The sequence below is a fragment of the Leguminivora glycinivorella genome, chromosome 16 (genome assembly GCF_023078275.1).
Source record: "Leguminivora glycinivorella isolate SPB_JAAS2020 chromosome 16, LegGlyc_1.1, whole genome shotgun sequence".
NCBI classification, from domain to species: domain Eukaryota; kingdom Metazoa; phylum Arthropoda; class Insecta; order Lepidoptera; family Tortricidae; genus Leguminivora; species Leguminivora glycinivorella.
The window spans coordinates 1,313,538-1,333,713 of record NC_062986.1 but is presented as its reverse complement, the minus strand read 5'-3'; positions in this window follow the sequence as shown (position 1 = coordinate 1,333,713).

The following is a 20,176-nucleotide window of genomic DNA, read 5'->3' as shown; positions in this document are numbered from 1 at the left end:
AGTACCTTCTATGTATAATGTGCTAGCTGAAGGCAACACGTACATATCTTGCTGATTGATGGGTATGCGAATTTCATCGTTCAAATTAAAACTTGTAACGTAAGGTTTGTACGAGTGGTATTCATAACTTTCGATTGAGTTATCATAGCTAAAGGAGTTTGCTAAGTCCAGAATGCTCATTTTAGTAAACCGATTGATCTGAGAAACAAAATATTTTCACTAGTGAGCCTGCTTTTCGGTCTTCTTTTCTTGATAGCACCAAGGGTACTGCCTGATTTATCACGGTTCACTGCTGTTTTATTGAAATCAATCATTTTTTTCTCAGGTGTAAATATATTTGAATCTCTTCTCCGCGTAAATTTATCAATTGGTTGTTGGTATCTAGTAGTCTTATTTTAAGAGAACTTAAAGTATTTTGAGTGACGGGAAAATAAATAACGTTTTTAGGCGTCTCTATTATTCTATACCCTGGAGGCACATTAGGTACAAATTCATGAACTATATGGCTCGGTTTTCCGTTGATAAATGATCCACTAATGATATCACATTCGATTCGAACTATAGTCGTCGATAGAATGGACACTGGAAATGGAGATTCCATTAATATATTCGCAGGAACAGTTTCATTACCGAAACCTAGTAGTTTACCTATGGAGTTATCGCCACCAAAATGTATGCTCTTAGAGCAAAAAATAGATGTTTTTAGAGTATTATTATTACACAAAAGTTTAAAAGAACAGCCTTGAACATGTGTTTTTAAATAATCGTTTAAATCCTGGAGTTCATAAGAGCCTTCTGGTATCTCCAATACTTCACCCTCACCGTAGTAAAATTTGCAATTTCGACTATCTATGTTAGGTATTGAATTAAACGTAGATAAATACAGTAGACCACATTCGTATTCACCGTCCAATTGAAGTTCAGGCGAATAATTTGTTGTAAGACTAGAGGAGGTTCCCGTTATGGATAAAGTGAAAGACATCGTGTAAATGACATTTTTTTTATTAGTGTTAACAATTTAAACGCCTCTGCCAAAATTGTTTTAAATATTTTAAGCATAAATGACCACAATTTACAGTATTAAATTGTTGGAACTGCCTATAATTATATGAAATATCAAATCTTTTCAAATATATTATCAACTCTAATGGCGGTTTAATATCGCCGAAGCTATTATAATATTCACAATATTTTTTATCCTTTGCATAGGCTACCCAGTGAGTTCCTTGGTTTTTTGATTCGTCTAAGTTAATTATCGCGCATTCTCTACGCTTAGGAAGTTTGGGTAAGCGGTCTCTCATAAATACTCCTCTAAAATAAGGTATACCCGTTGAATTGTTGATAATATCGACATTTGTGAGAGCTCGACTGGGTAACCTACCATTTAGTTTTTTGAGGTTTTTAAGCATAGTCCTTTGCCATTTCTGTACGGTTTTATATGTAATCCTTTGCCCAACGCTATGGATTCCATCATTTTGTTGTGACGTTCAGATTCCGCTAGTTTATTTCTTGCCGCTTTATAGTCTCCTACAGCTTTAGCTATTCCTGCCGCGCCGCCTGCCAGAGAACCCAGAGCCGATAATCCCGCGAATATAGGAATCAACGGTAATATGCCTCCAGTTTTTGGAATAGGTATTATACGAGGTATCCGCATACGACTTGTGTTAGGAAATATTTTCTTCGCAGCTGTATAAGCACTGCTTATGATATTTCCATTCTTTTTTTCTTTAATTCGCTACGTATTTTTGTAACTAAGTGCTTAAATGACTTAACACCTGCCCCTGTCTTAATTTTTGATTTCATAACTTTACTAACCAGCCATGACGCCAGTTTTTCTCCTTTCCCAGCGTTTTTTGCATTCATACGTCGCTTAGCCATTTTATAAAGTTCTAAATCAGCCTTATGTCGATCCTCTATACGTGAATATTTGTCGTAAGCAATATCGTGCTGCATACAAGCTGAATCTAACCCGTTGATACCTTTATCACCCCGTCTTAAGCGTTCTTGTAATTTAGTTCCAGGGCCGCAATAATTGTACCCAGGTATGTGTAGTTCAAATGGAAGATTATTAATGGCACTATTTAAAAGTCCTCTTCCTTTCATAGTCAGTTAACTAGTGATAAAGTAACATTCGCATCAGTATTATAAATAGATTTACCTCTATACAACAGCACTGCGCTCAATCCAACTATTTTCGCTTGTACTAAGACCCAACCACTTAACGTATAGCTTGTTGCCTTTTCTTTTCATTATTTTCTCTATAAGATAAACATTAGGATACTTTGTTTTTTGCAGCTCTTGTTCATAAAAGGTGCCTAATATTGAATTTTTCGTTGATCCTCTAAGTAATATGTAACGGGTATAGTATTCTTAACTTGTTTTATTGTAAATAATTCTGTAGACCAATTAGGCGTATAACCTTTATGAAAAGCGCCTTTGTACTTGCTTATACGTACGCAATCCCCTACACTGAATTTGTTGGCCCTTGTTTGTAGGTATGAGCGAGGTTTGTTTAGTATAGATTTTATTTCAGACTCTTTATGGAAATCAACATCTATCGGTCTACACCTTATTGTGCGATGAAATGTATGATTATATGAATTCACAATATCATGTAAAGGTTTTCCAAACCATTTGTAATTGCCAACAAAACTAAAATATTTATACAGTTTGCCTTTTAAAGTTTTTATAACCCTTTCTACAATTGATGCTTTTTTAACTGAATAGGTTGAATAATGGTTTATCTGCAAGGATTCCAAATAATTTTTAAATTCAGTATTGTAAAATTCTTTCCCCAAATCTGTCTGTAGATGTTTAGGTTTGCGTTTTGCAGTGTCAATTAGTTGCCTAAAAGCGTCTTTGGTCTCAAATTTGGTCTTAGATTTCATCGGAATTCCCCATATGTATTTTGAAAATGTATCAATGACAACCAAAACGTACTTATAACCCTTATTAATATTATGAAATTTTTGTAAATCCAGTAAATCTGCTTGCCACAAATCATCTATGCCTTTTAGTACAACTGAACGCCGCGCAAAATTTTTGCGAGCAGACCTATGAATTTCATTTACTATTTGGTTCTTTTCCATTACTGAGTCTGCTCAAAATACCCTCAGTTTCCTTTTTTGTATAAAAGTTCAAGTTCAACTGGCGCTGCAAGCTATGAATTTGTGAATTTATAGTTTCAAGCAAAGAATCCAATTCACTTTTTTTGTAAGTGCCACTAAAGAGTTGATCAACATATTGTTTGTTTACACCATCAGTAGACAGCACAGGTGTATTAACACCTTTCAGTCGAGACGATTGTAAATCAAAATCGCCATTATCAGCGCGAATTAGTGCCCTTTCGCCAAATTCCGAAAATTCTAATACTCGTAAGCGTTTATGTACATGGTGTCCAAATTTATCAATGTTCATTTTGCTATGTATCATGCTTTATTAAAAGATTAAGATTGACTGCGGATCTAAAGTATCGTTAGGTCATTATATATCTTTCAATATGTCTGATTCTTTCAATTCTTCAATTATAGATATTATTTCGTTATCTAACCCTGTATTACCAGCATCCCGGGATGCAATAAGTAGCTTTAATCTTTCAACTAACTCATTTGGATCATCCCAATAAACGTATGAAATATTATTGGTTACCTTTTTCATAGTTGGGAGCCCTTGTCCCTGGACATTACTCCCATTACTTTTTAAACGTTCTTTAGTATATTTAAACATAGGCCTTATGATTTGTAAATATTTTCTACCTTTGTTGCTTTTTATAGGTTTATTTGGATTAAAGTCACGCCTGTGTGCATTCGTTTCTAATAGCAGTAACTTATAATTAAGTTTATCTTCTTCAGTTATAACTTCAAGTTCAGGCACTTTTGTAAATAATAATTCCTTCAAACCCGGGGTTAAATTGTAAGTTTTTCCGCTAATTACTATACTGTTATTATCAAGCGCTACCACATGCGATCCGAGCATAATTTTACCACGTTCTTTGTGTACGCCAAAAGGGATATTCTCCAAATTATACGAAATGTTACCATCACTATTATCATCTCCGGGAGAATCTATCGAATCAGAAGTCTTAAAAGAGAACTCATCAGCTGATTCCTCGCTATTAATACTGTCATCTAAAGAGGCGTTGCTTCCATCATAAACGTCTCTACTTTTAGAGATCGTAGAATTCACACCAACGGTGTGAGTAGTACTTTCCTTATCACTGGCCTCAGGGCTGAATTTCAATCGCTTAATTGAGTTTTTCCAGTCTGTATCATCAGTCTTAAATTCGTCGCTAAGGTAATTATTTTCATTATTAAAGTTACTTTTTTTATTACTTTTAACCATCTCATTGAGAGGTTCTGTTATTGGTTTTAAAACTGACTCTAATGTCATTTCATTGGCCGTTTTGATGTTACGAATTAACTTAACTTTTCTCTTTACAGCCTCAGCTGACTGAAGCAGCTTCTCTTTTAAATTCTTCTCTTCGTTCATTACGATGCAACCTCGTTGGAATTATATGAAGAAATGGCGGTGTAATGTAATTGCGGCATTCTAAATACATTCATCTAAAATAATAAATGTATCAAAACCCGATCTATAGCATCCTGAATTCTTCGCACAATCCTTATTTATTACTAAGTAGTTGTGCGGTTGGTTCCATACAGTGGCACACATATCTCTAAACTGGTTCCATCGCATATCAGTTCCGACGTGTTCATCATAAATATGTCGTAAATTAATTTCGTCTTGTTTAAACAAAATAATCAGATTTGCATTATCTCTTATTAACTGTTTAGGTATTTTGCTGTAGGTTTGATTCAAGTAAAAACTATTAATGTTTTTGTGTCGTCCCATCGCAAAGTAATCCCTTATATTATTTTGATTTTCACATGCAACGTCATCAAATATGAATACAGAGTCATTAGCTGCATCCTGAGGACTCACGACTTCATCATTTTCGCGATATTTGAAATAATTTACTGAGGGAACCAATGACAACACTTTTTCTAGATAGTTGTATAAAGGTTGATAAAGAGTTTTTGAATACACATACACATTTTGAAAACGAATTCCTTGTTCATGTAAAAGAAGACCTATCATTAGATTGGTCTTTCCACAATTAGATGGTCCACAAATGACGCAACGGATTGAATTCGGTAAAAGTTTTCCATGATAAGAATTCTGTTTTGAACAGTTTGAAGCTAGTATGTCAAACCGAAGGGTTTGAGGTTGCTTAACAAACTTCATAGTAAATACTCGTTAGTTAGCAACGTCTTGTTATAATGAAATGTTAATCCATAATGATGACTTACATTGTCAACTCGATTAATATGCCTGCTTTGGCCGCGAAACGCTCGAACGGTATGAAGTGATTTTAAACACAACTATTATCGCGAAAGGATATCGATGTGGTTTAAACTTCCTAACGATGATGATACAATTCTTGCCCAGATATTTGAGGGTTAGGATGTATTTGGGAGTTTAGACCACTGGAATGAGTTTGAGCGAGAATCGCTCGAACGAAATGAAAGTGGTTTAAACTTCCCAAATATATACTACTTCTGTGCTCATCACACGAATAAATGCCCTTACCGGGATTCAAACCCGGGACCGCGGCGCAGCAGGCAGGGTCACTACCGACTGCGCCAGACCGGTCGTAGCATTGTTTTATAATGGATAGCCACAAGTATTGTAAAAAAAAACAAGCGGTTAACGACTTCGTTACATACTATTGAAGCCGGCTGCAAACAAAAATGGGTGAATTTCACCGTCAATGGTACAAAAATTGCGTAAATTATGCAAATTTATTTTTTGGCTGTAAATTGAAGTCACGAGCGGGAATTATAACATTCCTTGATTTATTGTTGTGTACTGTTGAGTTCAAAAGTGTGACTATACTTCTTAGGTTAAATATGGGTTCTCTTGATGATAAGTTCGCCCTTGTACCTCGTTTTTGTATCTTTAATATCTAATGTTTATCTATTTTGTTTTGGTGGTAAAAAAAAGGAGGAAAAAAGGAAAATCAGAACGAGTGGCGATAAATTAAAACACGACCAAAGGAAGTGTTTTGAATCGGCACGAGCTTTTGTTCGACGTTTTTTCAGTAAATACGTCCTATGGCCCGTTGATGTTTCGACCCGACATGAAATGTGCTAATTTTCAAACTAGTGCAATAAAAACATATATCACATGTACTGAAATTTACAATAAGCCAACGCTACAAAAATATGTTTACACCAACGCATGTCAATGTTATTGTCTTATGTGGAAGCGCGTTTATAGTAGGTAAGTAGATTTGTGCCACAAGAAAGCAAAACATGTTTAAGTTTATGGCGCGGCCGCCGATTAGATCCAGAACTTTCGATATTAAGTATTTGAATCTCTATCGTAGTGAGAAGTTCTGAAAAAAAAAACATGATTTCAAGATGTTGACAGACAGTTGAGTACGTCTAATGCCGAAAATTAATACTAATAATAAAAAAAATACTTTGAGTTTGTAGAGGTCAACAATGTTCAAAATTATTTCATTTCATTTCATTTCATTTTATTCAGTAACAATATACATTGTATTCGAATGTCTGTAATGTATTCCAAATTTCATAACGATAGCATAAGTATAGTTTTCGAGATATTCAGTAATGTGACAGACGGACAGAGCCATAAAGGTTCCTTTTGTGCGTTTTTGGTACGGAACCCTAAAAATCTTTTTCCTCAATACGTATACTATAATACTTGATATGAAAATATTATGTATTTCTCAAACTTTGATATATTTGTGAGCACGACTGTCCCATCTTCGAGTCATTAACTAAACCTTACTGCAAAAGCATAAAGTTCAAAATTTTTACAAAAACTGGTGACACTGGAATGTAAAATGCGTTATTGTGTACAAGAATTCGGGACAATTTCGCGTGTCGATTTTCTGGAATTCTTCAGTTGGCGGCTTTTGGCGTTTGGTGTTCTTTTGACTGAGTTTAAAAAGGGTTATTTGCATTAAAATGTCATGTTTTATGGTCATTTGTGTACGTGTAGTGTAGGATTACACTTTTCACATTACAAGGTAAAAAGGAGGAAAGAATTTTGAATGATTCACGGTTATTTTCATTAGACTTATATTGACCGGGATATAGACCGTGATTACCTTTTTGATTTTTGTCGAGCTCCCGATATTTCGACGCAGTTGCATGCATCATGATCACGGAAAACTGACGAAGGCGGGTGGATGTTAAAGTTGCATAGACAGCGCGCGATCTACCCTCCTTCACGCGCGTCGGCGACATAGTGGACCGATTTTTATGAAACATGGCTAAGAACACTCCCGACTTACTCAGCTTTCAAACAAAAAACTACTTAAATCGAACTCAGTTCATCCGATCGGGAGATACGATGCCATAGACAGACACACACAGATAGACAGACAGATAAACAGACAAACAGACAGATACGTCAAACTTATAACACCCGTCGTTTTTGCGACGGGGGTTAAAAATCAAAAATATAAGTACTACAAACAACATACCTAATCTTACGTACAAATTCGCTCACCTCATTTATCTCCTCACAAATTCGTGCCAGCTTTTAACCAGATTTGAAGCTAAGACCTTAAATTCATCGAGTCATCACTAAGCCACAGATAAGGGCATAATATGAGTAAAGTTGGCTGCACGCGGAAGATCACGCGTATAAATCTTAGGCCCGATTTACTGAGGACAGTTATACTGTAAGTTTAGAGCGATGAGCGATAAATACGAGTAAGGAACGGCGCGGCGGGGCAAATCTCGACTGGGCCCTCCAGACAAACTTGTGCTAGGCAACTTGTGTAAGGGCAAGGGATTTCATCTTCGTGGAATCCAGTGATTAGCAAGTGTAAACGTGAGAAAACTTCCCGTCCCATACCATCGGATGTCGTGAGTGTTGTATGTAGGCAGAGTGGCAACCCTAGCGTAAAAGTGACTGATGACAATCAAGTGCGGGTAGTTCGAAAAACTCGTACAGCTAGAAGATGTTGATACAACTCCCAGCCAGTCTACCCGTGACCACGGACGTAATGTCATGTCCGAAACGTCGGGTTAAATATAAAACGTAAGTTTTACGCGATTAAGTCCCGTTTTAATTTAATAATAAAACTTGTGCTAGTTTGTGATACATATTTTCAAAAAATACGAACCACATATACACAGATGCTTTACAACCATTATATACAATTCTCCATACAAAGTGTGGAAAGTTTCAGAAGTTTTCCTATGCGAAAATTTTCGAAATTTGGATTCCGTCGGCATATCAGTACACAAAGCATTGCCCATGCCCAGTAAAGTTCTTATGCTTGCTTTTTAACCCCCGACGCAACGACGGGTTGTTATAAGTTTGACGTGTCTGTCTGTCTGTCTGTTTGTATGTCTGTCTCCCGAACGGATGAACCGATTTAGATTAAGTTTTTTTGTCTGAAAGCTGAGTTAGTCGGGAGTGTTCTTAGCCATGTTTCATGAAAATTGGTCTACTATGTCGCGGTTAGGGTTTTTTTTCAAATTTTAATTTTGTGGTTATTGAATGAATAAATTCATTTTTTTTGCGAATTATAGATATATTATCACAAAAAATATGAATATTCATATAAAAATAAATATTATAGGACTTCTTATGTGTCACTTTAAAACTCGAATTTCAGATAAAAGGCATGCCTAGGGAAACAGATCCGACCGTAGACGCCGTTTAGCTTTATTGTTTGTATAAGCAGGTAAGTAAATTACGCCTGTGCGTGTGCCTTGAACCCGATAAAGCCTTATACGAAATGTCACCGCGTGACCAACCAGGCGCTGCTATAGTGGTCGCTCTTAATCGCCGATTTAAATAAATAACTGTTTATTAACCCCCGACGCAAAAACGACGGGGTGTTATAAGTTTGCGTGTATGTCTGTCTGTGTGTGTGTCTGTCTATGGCATCGTAGCTCCGGAACAGATGAACCGATTTCGATTTAGTTTTTTTTTTTGAAAGCTGAGTTAGTCGGGAGTGTTCTCAGCCATGATTCATAAAAATCGGTCAACTATGTCGCCGTCGGGGGTTTTTTCAAAATTTCAATTTTGTGGTTAGGTTATTTGTATAAAATTGTACAACCAGACGATTGTTCTGCAACTCAACAACAGAACTGACTTGCTTGCTGAGCAAAGGCCTCTCTTGTTCGCCACTTGTTCCGGTCCTGAACTAAGTAGTCTCATCCAGTTGTGACCCGCAATTTTCTGGATGTCGTCCACCCAACGAGTCAACGGATGCCAAGCGCTTCTTTAGTAGGGGCACTTGCCCCAACGAAAATGGAGGGTTAACCCACCATTTTATATGGAATTTGACAGATGACAGCCCAAACCCTGAGCTAAGTGGTTGGTCAACCCTAGGGTCACCATTCTGTTAACATTTTAGTCAACCTACTATCATTTTATATGGAATTTGACAGATGACAGCCCACTAACCCTGAGCTAAGTGGTTGGTGCAAGTGGGATTACCCTCTGCGAATGATTTTATCAATAAGAGTTTTGAATGATTCAAGGTTATTTTCATTACGGTAGATAGCGCGCTGTATACGCAACTTGGACATCCACCCGCCTTCGTCAGTTTTCCGTGATCATAATGCATGCAACTGCGTCGAAATATCGGGAGCTCGACTAAAATCAAAAAGGTAATCACGGTCTATATCCCGGGCAACATAAATTTAAAATGCCCAGGATTCGCGTAAAAATGCTTTGTAATAAGATCTCATTATATTTCACACAAAATGCGTCCACTGTGGCACGGCTGCGCGTACGCACGTGCAGTCGTGACGCGTTGACGCCCGCCCACCTTTTTGTGAACGTCACCGGCGACCAAACACGCACTCATGAGTTAGGTACAAACTCGTTTCTAGGTATATAAATAACGAAGAAGACAGTCATCTAAAACACAACCCTATATCGCACAGTCGGTAATGTTCGGGAATCGACAGTTTCCTCAAGTCCGTCCTGGGGGCAGTTTTGTTTACTGCCGTCTTAGGGACAGGGGTTATGTAGAGATTAGAATGTACAGAACCGACGACAATTCTACCGTCGGGCTTTTTAGGGTTCCGTATCTCAAAAAGGAAAGACGGAACCCTTATAGGATCACTCGTATACACGACGCTATACAGCTACTTTGCTTATGATTAATATTTTTAATTGTTAATATTTCTATTAATTTCATTTGTTTAACTTTAATGAATACTCTGTAATGTTGACATGTAAAAGTGCCCCCGTAGCCTATTACTCAAACATTATCTAGTTTAATTTATGATCTCTTCGCACGATAAGAAGAAAAAGTTTATGTTCCCCTCACTAGCTCGGAAACACGTGTTTTGTCCTTTAATACCAGCGGGTAAAAACGCATTTTATCCACTAGTGGGTAAAGTAATTTAACCTTGAATAAAGTCAAATTAACTGCTTTAAATTTGATAAAAGTAGGTGAATATAGTAATAAAGATGATTTACCACCTGCGGAACTACTGGAAGCAGTGATAAACGCATTTTTTGCGTTGTAGTTTCCTCGCTATAGTGAGGGGAAAAGTTTTGTGTTACACTCGGGTGCAAATGTATTTTACTTCTCGTGTGTTAAAAAACTCGCAAGTTCAGGATTCTATTCTCGAACCACGAGCGAAGCTCGTGGTTCAACTATAGAATCCTTTCACTTGCTCGTTTTTCAATTCCACACTCGGCGTTAAAATACAACTTTGCCCCCTTGTATAACAAATAACTATTATTTTATTATTTTTCCTCGTCATATCTGTGATTCAACTAGCTCTATGACCCTGCGTGCAATGGTCATCTTCCGCAGGCGGCAGTATCCAATCCACTATCCACTATCCAGGCTACATCATAGCGTAATTTACGCAGCGTACGAGCCCTGATGCATATGTTTTCGTCTAGTCAGACCATTTTTTGAAGTTCTTCTGTTTGTAAAAAAAAATTTTTGAAAATCGGTCTGTGATTCTCGGAGATATCGAGTAACATCCATACAAAAAAAAAACATTCATCGAATTGAGACCTCCTCCTTTTTTTAAGTCGGTTAAAAATAATGTCTTAGTTCAAAAATCATTAATGTTTAATGCTAATACTAATATAGTTTATTTTTTATGGCAGTATTATACAATAACTAAATCTAATAACAAGAAATATCATTGATACTGAAAGGAAAAATGACGATTTTTATTTTACCTTTTATAGATAGGTATACACTGCATGCCAGATGTAAGGGGGCCCAAAGGAAGTAACTAAGTTCTGCTAATAAAATAAAAACAAATCTTCAAGCCCATGGATGCAGAAGTTCTATAGGTACAGGAGAGAATAACGTGATTAAGACAACATTTTTTTAAAGTATTTTGTTTTAATATAAATCACACGCAATTTTATTTTACAATCAAATTAAACTATATTATAGTACTTTTACAATTCTCATTACTGTGAAGTGATATATAATACGTACACATGTGTAAACGTTATTAGAATAAACAAAATATTTATGTATTACTAGACCAGCCATTCTCAAAGTGTGCTCCGCGGAAAAGCGTTAATTTTGGGTACCTGATATAAATAAAATATTCACCATTACATGTAATACCTCACATTAGAATCTAGTGAACTCATTTGCTTATTAAAATAAAGATTGCAATAAAAAAAATATTTAAGGGTTCGGATGTTTTACTTTCTAAAAGGGTTCCATGGGAAAATAAGTTTGAGAACCGCTGTACTAGACGAACTCTTTTGCATCGGGGCTAGTAATCGTCTACAGTTCTACACAGACCGTATCTATATCTTATCTCTTTAAAATAAGGACTACAACCGGCGTATCATGCTACCAATTTTGTCACTTATCTATGTGGTTTTATTTTGTGTAATAGAGATTAAATAAATAAATAAAGTAGTGCCAATATTGTAGTACCTACTAAAACAACTAACTGTATCTAGACCTTATAAGGGCTATGAAATATAATAGGTTTGTTGCTTGGTATAAACTGAATATTACTTGTAATAATACTGACAGTTCTTAGACCTTTACTCAATGTAAGAAAGCTTATAAAAGATCATAGTATTTATGATGGTTCGTATAGCGTAATAATCTAATAATATACGAATTATCTGTAGTGGACGGTAAACAACTAAACATCGTAAAGAAACCTGGCTGGGAGCGAAAATGGGGAACGTGATTAAATATTAGGGTCCAGGGAATGTAATATCTGTAATAAATTAGGGGACAACACATCTCGACTAAGTCTTGTACTAAGCCAGATCTTACATACTTACTACTAAGTATAGGTAATACGTCTATAAAATCCTGTGGTCTTTGAGATTCTACTAATAGTAGAATACTAGTAAAACAATTTCATTTTCCCCCTCAAAAACACGTGTTTTGTCAAGTAAAAACGCATTTTATCCACTAGTGGGTAAAGTAATTTGACCTAATAAAGTCAAATTAATTGCTTTAAAATTGATAAAAGTAGGTGAATCTAGTAATAAAGATGATTTACTAACTAAAGCAGTGATAAACGCATTTTTTGAGTGAGGGGAAAAGTTTTGTGTTACAAATGTATTTTACTTCTCGTGTGTTAAAAAACTCGCAAGTTCAGGATTCTATTCTCGAACCACTCGCTTCGCTCGTGGTTCAACTATAGAATCCTTTCGTTAAAATACAACTTTGCCCCCTAGTATAACAAATAACTATTAAAAGCAAGTTCATAACTAAAAAAGATTAAAATGAATGCGTACAAGAACTTGTTTCTTTAAGCTGAGTTTAGACCAGCAAGTTATTGCTGCAAGTTTTGAGACACAACTATAGGTAACAGTGAGTGGCAAATATCATCTCTTTCTTGCATATACTCCTATCTCAAAACTTGCAGCAATAACTTGCACGTCTAAACTCGGCTTTAAAGGGAGTTCACAAAGGAATACCTAACCACAAAATTAAAATTTTGAAAAAACCCCCGACCGCGACATAGTGGACCGATTTTCATGAACCATGGCTAAGAACACTCCCGACTAACTCAGCTTTTAGACAAAAAAACTAAATCAAAATTGGTTCATCCGTTCCAGAGCTACGATGCCACAGACAGACACACACACAGACAGATACACAGACAAACAAACAGACAGACATACACACAGACAGACACGTCAAACTTATAACATCGTTTTGCGTCGGGGGTTAAAAATAGCAAGGTGTCCTATTAAAACATATAAAAAAATTGACTAAGACATTTTTGTGTTACCTAGGTATTTATTTTACATACAACATAACATACAATCACGCCTGTATCCCATGAAGGGGTAGGCAGAGCATATGAAACTACTCAAGTTTCAATGCCACTCCTGGCAAATAAGGGGTTGACAGAAAACAAAACTGTGACATTGCAGTGACAGGTTGCCAGCCTCTCGCCTACGCCACAATTTAACCCCATATCCCACAGTCGCCTTCTACGACACCCACGGGAAGAAAGGGGATGGTGAAATTCTTAACCCGTCACCACACGGAAAACGAATTTATTTTAAATGCACAAATATGGGAAAAATACGTATTTTTTTATTTAAATATTTTTCCCAATTTTTTATAATATATACGGTTATTTAAAACAGAATAAATACCATAAAAAACTTTATCTTTCAATAAAAAAAAACTCTGAAATATTTCTCGTTTAAAAAACGTTCAACGCACAATTTAGAAAATTCACCATAGCTCATATCATGTAATGAAAGTCGTAAACAAACTGACATATATATTATACGTAATATATGTATATGATAATGCGCCATTTACATTCAAGTTCACAAACATATAGACAAGCCAACATACCAAAATCATGTATACACATCTCTAAGACAATGATAATAAGGTTGCGTATACGTATATTTGGAATGGTGGTTTGTAAAGATATACATATTATATGATAATCATATAGAAATATAAGTAAGGAAAGAGTGGTAACTCCATCAGTTTTAACGCAAGAGCATTTCTTTTTTTTTTGCCAATAATTTTTTTTTATTGTTTTAGGGAATTTTAGGTCAATTGTACTCAGAATCACGAGTACTTTCAATCTCACTGGGAGACAAAAAGTGTCCCAGAATTTCCATACATTTTTGTTACTTTCCTCTTTTGTTACCCCATACAACATGTACGGAAAATGGTAACAAAATAAGAAAAAATCGTATGGGACAATTTTTTTAACTACTATGATTGAAAAGGCTAGTAATTCTGAGTAGAAAAAGCATTTTTTTTTTCAAAAATATCACACTTCATAAAAGAGGCAAAAAAAAATAAATGCTCGCAAAACGCGAGTTGTTCCGTTGTCGACATCTAGCGTCGAGTAGCGGAATTATCAGTCTACTCGACAAGTCGACACTAGGTTTCAAGAGTGTCGCGTCTGAGAAAAAGTTCAGGCAGTTGCACAGTGCAAGCAGGAGTTGAAAATAGAATACTGATATAACGGATTGTAATATTATCTGAAAATTTTTGAGCATTATACTCGTACTTTTTATTAGTCGCGACATCTGTTGACAAGTAGCAGTACTGATAATTCACGCTACTCGTCGCTAGATGTCAACAACGAAATAACTCGGTTTCCGACTTTCCCGGCCTAGCCGAAATGACAATCATTGACGCTAGACGCCGATTGGAACGCATTGTGGCTTTGTCACGCCAATATAGAAAAGCGATAGTGATAGCTACGATACCTAACGATATGCATTTGGCTACATATCTAGATGTATACGAGTACAATCCAGGTCTCTTTAAAGCAAGAGTAAATAGGTATCTCATAGGTAAGCGTGCTCCACCGTAGACCGCATCATCACTTACCATCAGGTGTGATCGTGGTCAAACGTCTACCTATCCATACTAAAAAAAAAAAATGTATAGACTTACCAGTCCTTTATTTATCTATGATGATAATGCCTTGACTACGTACATGTTTGGAGTTACCATTCTTCTCTGATAAATCTATGATGATACCCGGCTTGTACATGCGGTGTGTTTATGGTATGGCCCGGTCATTTTAATATATCCCGGGCCCCTTTGTTTGCTATACTTTATAAGCACATTTGGAGATTATTTTCAAGGAAGGTTGGTAATTAGGTGTAGCGATGATAATGGCTGACTGAAGGAAAAAGGTAGCATTTTGGGTCGTCGCAAAGCGAAATAAAAGGAGGTATTCAGCATGTCGTGTTTTTGAAAAAAAAAAAAAAAACATATCCGATCCATCTGATCTTATCAAGAGCTATTTTTAGCTTGGCCTATATTAAAGTAAAATTGTACTGCACTTTTAAATTTTAGTACCTGCACAAAACACTTTTAAAAAACCGGCCGACATCGTGTCGGGCGCTCAGTGTGGGGTTTCGTAGTTTTCCTTATTTTTTTTTTCAAAAACTGTTCAACCTATCAAGTTAGAAATTATTTTCCTAGAAATTCTTTATAAAGTTCTACTCTTGTGATTTTTTTCGTATGTTTTAAACTTATGAAACTTATGATATCCCGCCCCCGATTCGTCAAATTAAAACTAAATTTACTTTTAAACGTCATTTTGAAAAATATCTTTTAGAAAAACAAAGTTTGGGTATCCCTTATGGCTACCTGGTTGCAGATTACCGGATTTAGCTTCAGGTTTAGCTCTAGCTGTAGCAATTATTTTACTATCTATCGATCTAACAGATCAAACACACATTTCTTTTCATCATAGCATTCATCTCACTCGTTTCATAGGCAATTATTTATAGATATTTTAGGTATATAATTTCATCTCTTTACAATATTTCTTATTCAATCAATTATGTGTTATCGTGATCTGTTCCGGTTCCGGCAGAATATCAGTGCTGCTGCCTCAGGGCGTAGCGTAATACTGAGCCGTAACCCTTTTGTCTTGTTGCGACGCGCACAGTATCATAGTACGCTATGGTAAAAATCTGTGTAATTTCCTGTTTTCCAATTTGCTTATTATGTATTCTAATTCTTTTTTGTAACTTATTTCTTTTGTGTATTCTGTGTGTATTGTGACAAACAAATAAACGTATATCTATCTATCTATCTATCTATCTTATGGTTCTATAGTTAGAGGGGGACATTTTTTTTAACTTTAGGGGCGATTATTTCCGAAAATATGAATATTATCAAAAAATGACTTTAGTAAACCCCTATTCATTTTTAAATACCTATCTAACAATATATCACACGTTAGGGTTGATATGAAAAAAAAAACACTCCTTACTTTGCGTATAGGGGGGTACCCTAATAAAAAAAAACACATTTTATTTTACCACTTTGTCGGCTTAAATGATATACATATTGGTACCAAATTTCAGCTTTCTAGTGCTAACGATTACCTACTGAGATTATCCGCGAACGGACGGACGGACGGACAGACATGGCGAAACTATAAGGGTTCCTATAATTGACTTATATAGTTGACTACGGGACCCTAAAAAGTACAAATGGAACTTACATTTAACCAATAATTATTAGGGTGGAGCGAAAAAACACTTTTCTGGAATTAGCAAACCTAATAGTTATCAATCAATGCCCCTTAGTCTATGAAGCCTTTGTGCAAATTTTCGGCTTTTTATATCAACATCTTCTGCCTCCGCATTAGGGTTGAAATTTTGAAAATCTCATACAAACCTAAAAATTCAACTTTCAGATAAAAAAAAAATTTCGGCAGGATTATGTTTAGTATATGTTATTGATACATATCATTATGAGAAACTACAAAAATTTGCTAAAGTAGCGTCAAGAATCGCCAAACTTTGTTTGTTTCAGTACATTCGCCAAAATAGCCGCTAAAATACTGAAAATTGGCGATTTTTAACCGACTTCAAAAAAGGAGGAGGTTCTCAATTCGACTGAATGTTTTTTTTTTTTTTTTATATTTTTTTTTTGTATGTATGTTATTCGATATCTCCGAGAATCGTGGACCGATTTTCAAAATTTTTTTTTTGATCCAACCGGTATAACCCCGAGATGGTCCCATTGGCACCAAGTCAGGGTCTGATGATGGGATCCTGGAGAAATCGAGGGAACTCTTCAAATGTTATAGGCACATGTAATGTTTTTAGTCTATTTTTCAAAGGTACACCAGTATTTACGTCTGATGGTAATAATTTTATGTGGCTGAGCTGATGATGGAAGGTCAACTCCTCAATGGTTAGGAGTTAAGGGATAATTCTTTCACTACTGTACATGTATTCGGACTGATACATATAATATCACTAGGAACCACTAAAAATCAACAAATAAATAAACTTTTTAACAAAAAATAAAACCGCCTTCAAAAATAAGCGCGTTACAAAACACGGAGAAACTAAAAAGCCAAAAATAATAAACCTTTCAATTCAGATTTCTTATCGTATTGCAATAAGCTAAACATCCAAATTATAAACAAATCAATTATTTTTGGAGTCGGTACCAGCCTGTGTATGGTTGGGTGGGGCAAACAGGCAATAGCAAGGCGACGAACAGGTCTGGTACCGACTACAAAAATAATTGATTTGTTTATAATTTGGATGTTTAGCTTATTGCAATACGATAAGAAATCTGAATTGAAAGGTTTATTATTTTTGGCTTTTTAGTTTCTCCGTGTTTTTTAACGCTATTTTCGCAATTTTTGGTAGTTTCTTGTAATAATATGTATCAATAATGTATACTAAACATAATACTGCCGAAAAAAAATTTTTATCTAGAAGTTGAATTTTCAGGTTTGTATGAGATTTTCAAAATTTCAAACTTATTGCGGAGGCAGAAGATGTTGATTTAAAAATCTGAAAATTTGCACAAAGGCTTTATAGGCTAAGGGGCACTGATTGATAAGTATTAGGTTTGCTAATTCCAGAAAAGTGATTTTTCGCTCCACCCTAATAATTATACAAATTAATTGGTTTATTATATAACATTACATCAAGATTAGTTAAAAGATTTTGTCATAAACATAAATTCATTGTTTTTTTTGACCTTCACAAAATTTCCTTCATATTCTGCTTTGACACCTTTCTAAATATGATTAAAAACGTAACAACACAATAAATTAACAAATTCATACATGAGGCCTACTTTGTATGTGAAAAGGCTGTTAGAGGATATTTACAACCTTCATTGACTTAAATAAACCTACATTTTTACGTACATACACATACCTTCAAAGCGCTGGTGGTGGCCTAGCGGTAAGAGCGTGCGACTTTCGATCCAGAGGTCGCGGGTTCGAACCCGGCTCATACCAGTGACTTTTTCTGAACTTATGTGCGAAATGTCATTTGATATTTGCCAGTCGCTTTTCGGTGAAGGAAAACATCGTGAGGAAACCGGACTCATTCCAATAAGGCCAAGTTACCCTTCGGGTTGGAAGGTCAAGGTGACAGTAGCTTTCGTAAAAACTAGTGCCTACGCCAAATCTTGGGATTAGTTGTCAAAGCGGACCCCAGGCTCCCATGAGCCGTGGCAAATGCCGGGATAACACAAGGAGGATATGATGATACACATGCCTTCAAATATTATGAAAATGTCTAGGCACACGTTTTCACGCAAAATGTAAAAAATCGCTCATTGTTATCAACGCATGTTCATACTAGCGAGCCATTTTTGGTTGGCGAAGGCCGTCGGTAGGTTTGGGGTGACCGTAACGCAGTGGCTCAGAATAACCGTTACTCATAAAACTCTGGATTAAACGCTATTTTACGACCCATACTCGTTCCGATGTCCCCCATACTAATATAACAAAGAGTTCCCACCATTAAAACACTTAAATAACACAATGGCGATCAGATAATCTCGTTTCAGATGCATAAAATCATTTTATTCAACAATGTCATAAAACTAGGCAAAAACGTGATAAGTCTAAACAGTATAAGTGAACTTATGCTGATTTTGTAATGAAAGTTTAGTTATGGTTTTATAGCTTGGTAACCCAGTGGCTAGTAGGGACAATATAGTGATAATAAAATTAATAATCTGTGTAACTAGCATAGTACCGATATTAGTTTAATTTTATTTATAGCCAGGAAGGGAATATTTTATGATGACTTGTGGAAACCATGCTAATTTTAATAACTACATATAAAACCGACCGGTCTAACCTAGTGAGTAGTGACTCTTACGACACATGATCCTGGGTTCTAATTCGGAAAAAAATGTTTATTTTGTGGAAAAACACATAATGTATTTAATTATTTCTGGGACATGGTTGTATTACGTATAGATGTATAGATACAAGTCTTTTTGAAAGTATGATAATTATTATGTAGTAATTTATCGTCGCCTACTACCTGTGGGTAGCTGTAGTACAATCTTTGCTTATTTTTGGGCTAGAAATATCTGTGTAAGTTTTCCCAGAATATTTATTTATTTATACACTGGTCAAAAAGAGAAATAAAAAAACAAAGTGTGATGTAAAGCTGCATTTTTGGTATGTTATTTGGGGTCCTTGGGGAAATGTAGGACTATATTTTGCAAGCAAGAAAATGGTGTGCTAACTTCGTAATTTAAAAAAAAAAGTAAAAAAATCAGACTTTTTTTGATTTTTATTTTTTTATTAAAAAACTATGCGTTTTTGGTCAAAAGTTGCTTTGTAATGTTGAAAGCGCATTAAATTCCAAACAGTTTGACATCTTTTTTTATCAATGTCCGTCAAATATTTTTTGAGATATGAAGCGTCAAAAAAAGAGCATTTTTCCCCTTTCTATGAAAATATTCGTTTTGCTAATATTTTGAGACAGATATCAGCAAAACAACTCAGGCTATTACATAAATTGTAAAATAAAAATGTAGAAAATTTCAATAAGACCAAAAGAGTGCCAGTTATTTAAAAAAATAGGATTATATCATAAGTCTAGTATAACTGGATCAGAAATAATCGGTGGATGGTAATGGCCAAATGAGATAGTTTACATATATTTACAAGAGGCGTAGCGGAGAACGAATTATTATTATTTGGGGGCTGTTCAAGTATTACTCAGACACATATTTGCGTATATCAAATCAACATTTATTTAGTAAGTTAAGTTTACGGTCAGAAAGACCTCAGGCTCGCCGCTTGGCGGAAAAAAATATTTACGAGTAAAAAACCGTCATTAATTGAATCAGATTGTTCCGAAATTGTTCTTGTACGGACTGGTTTTTAAAGCATATCACTGAGGGTCAATAACATCGATGCAATCT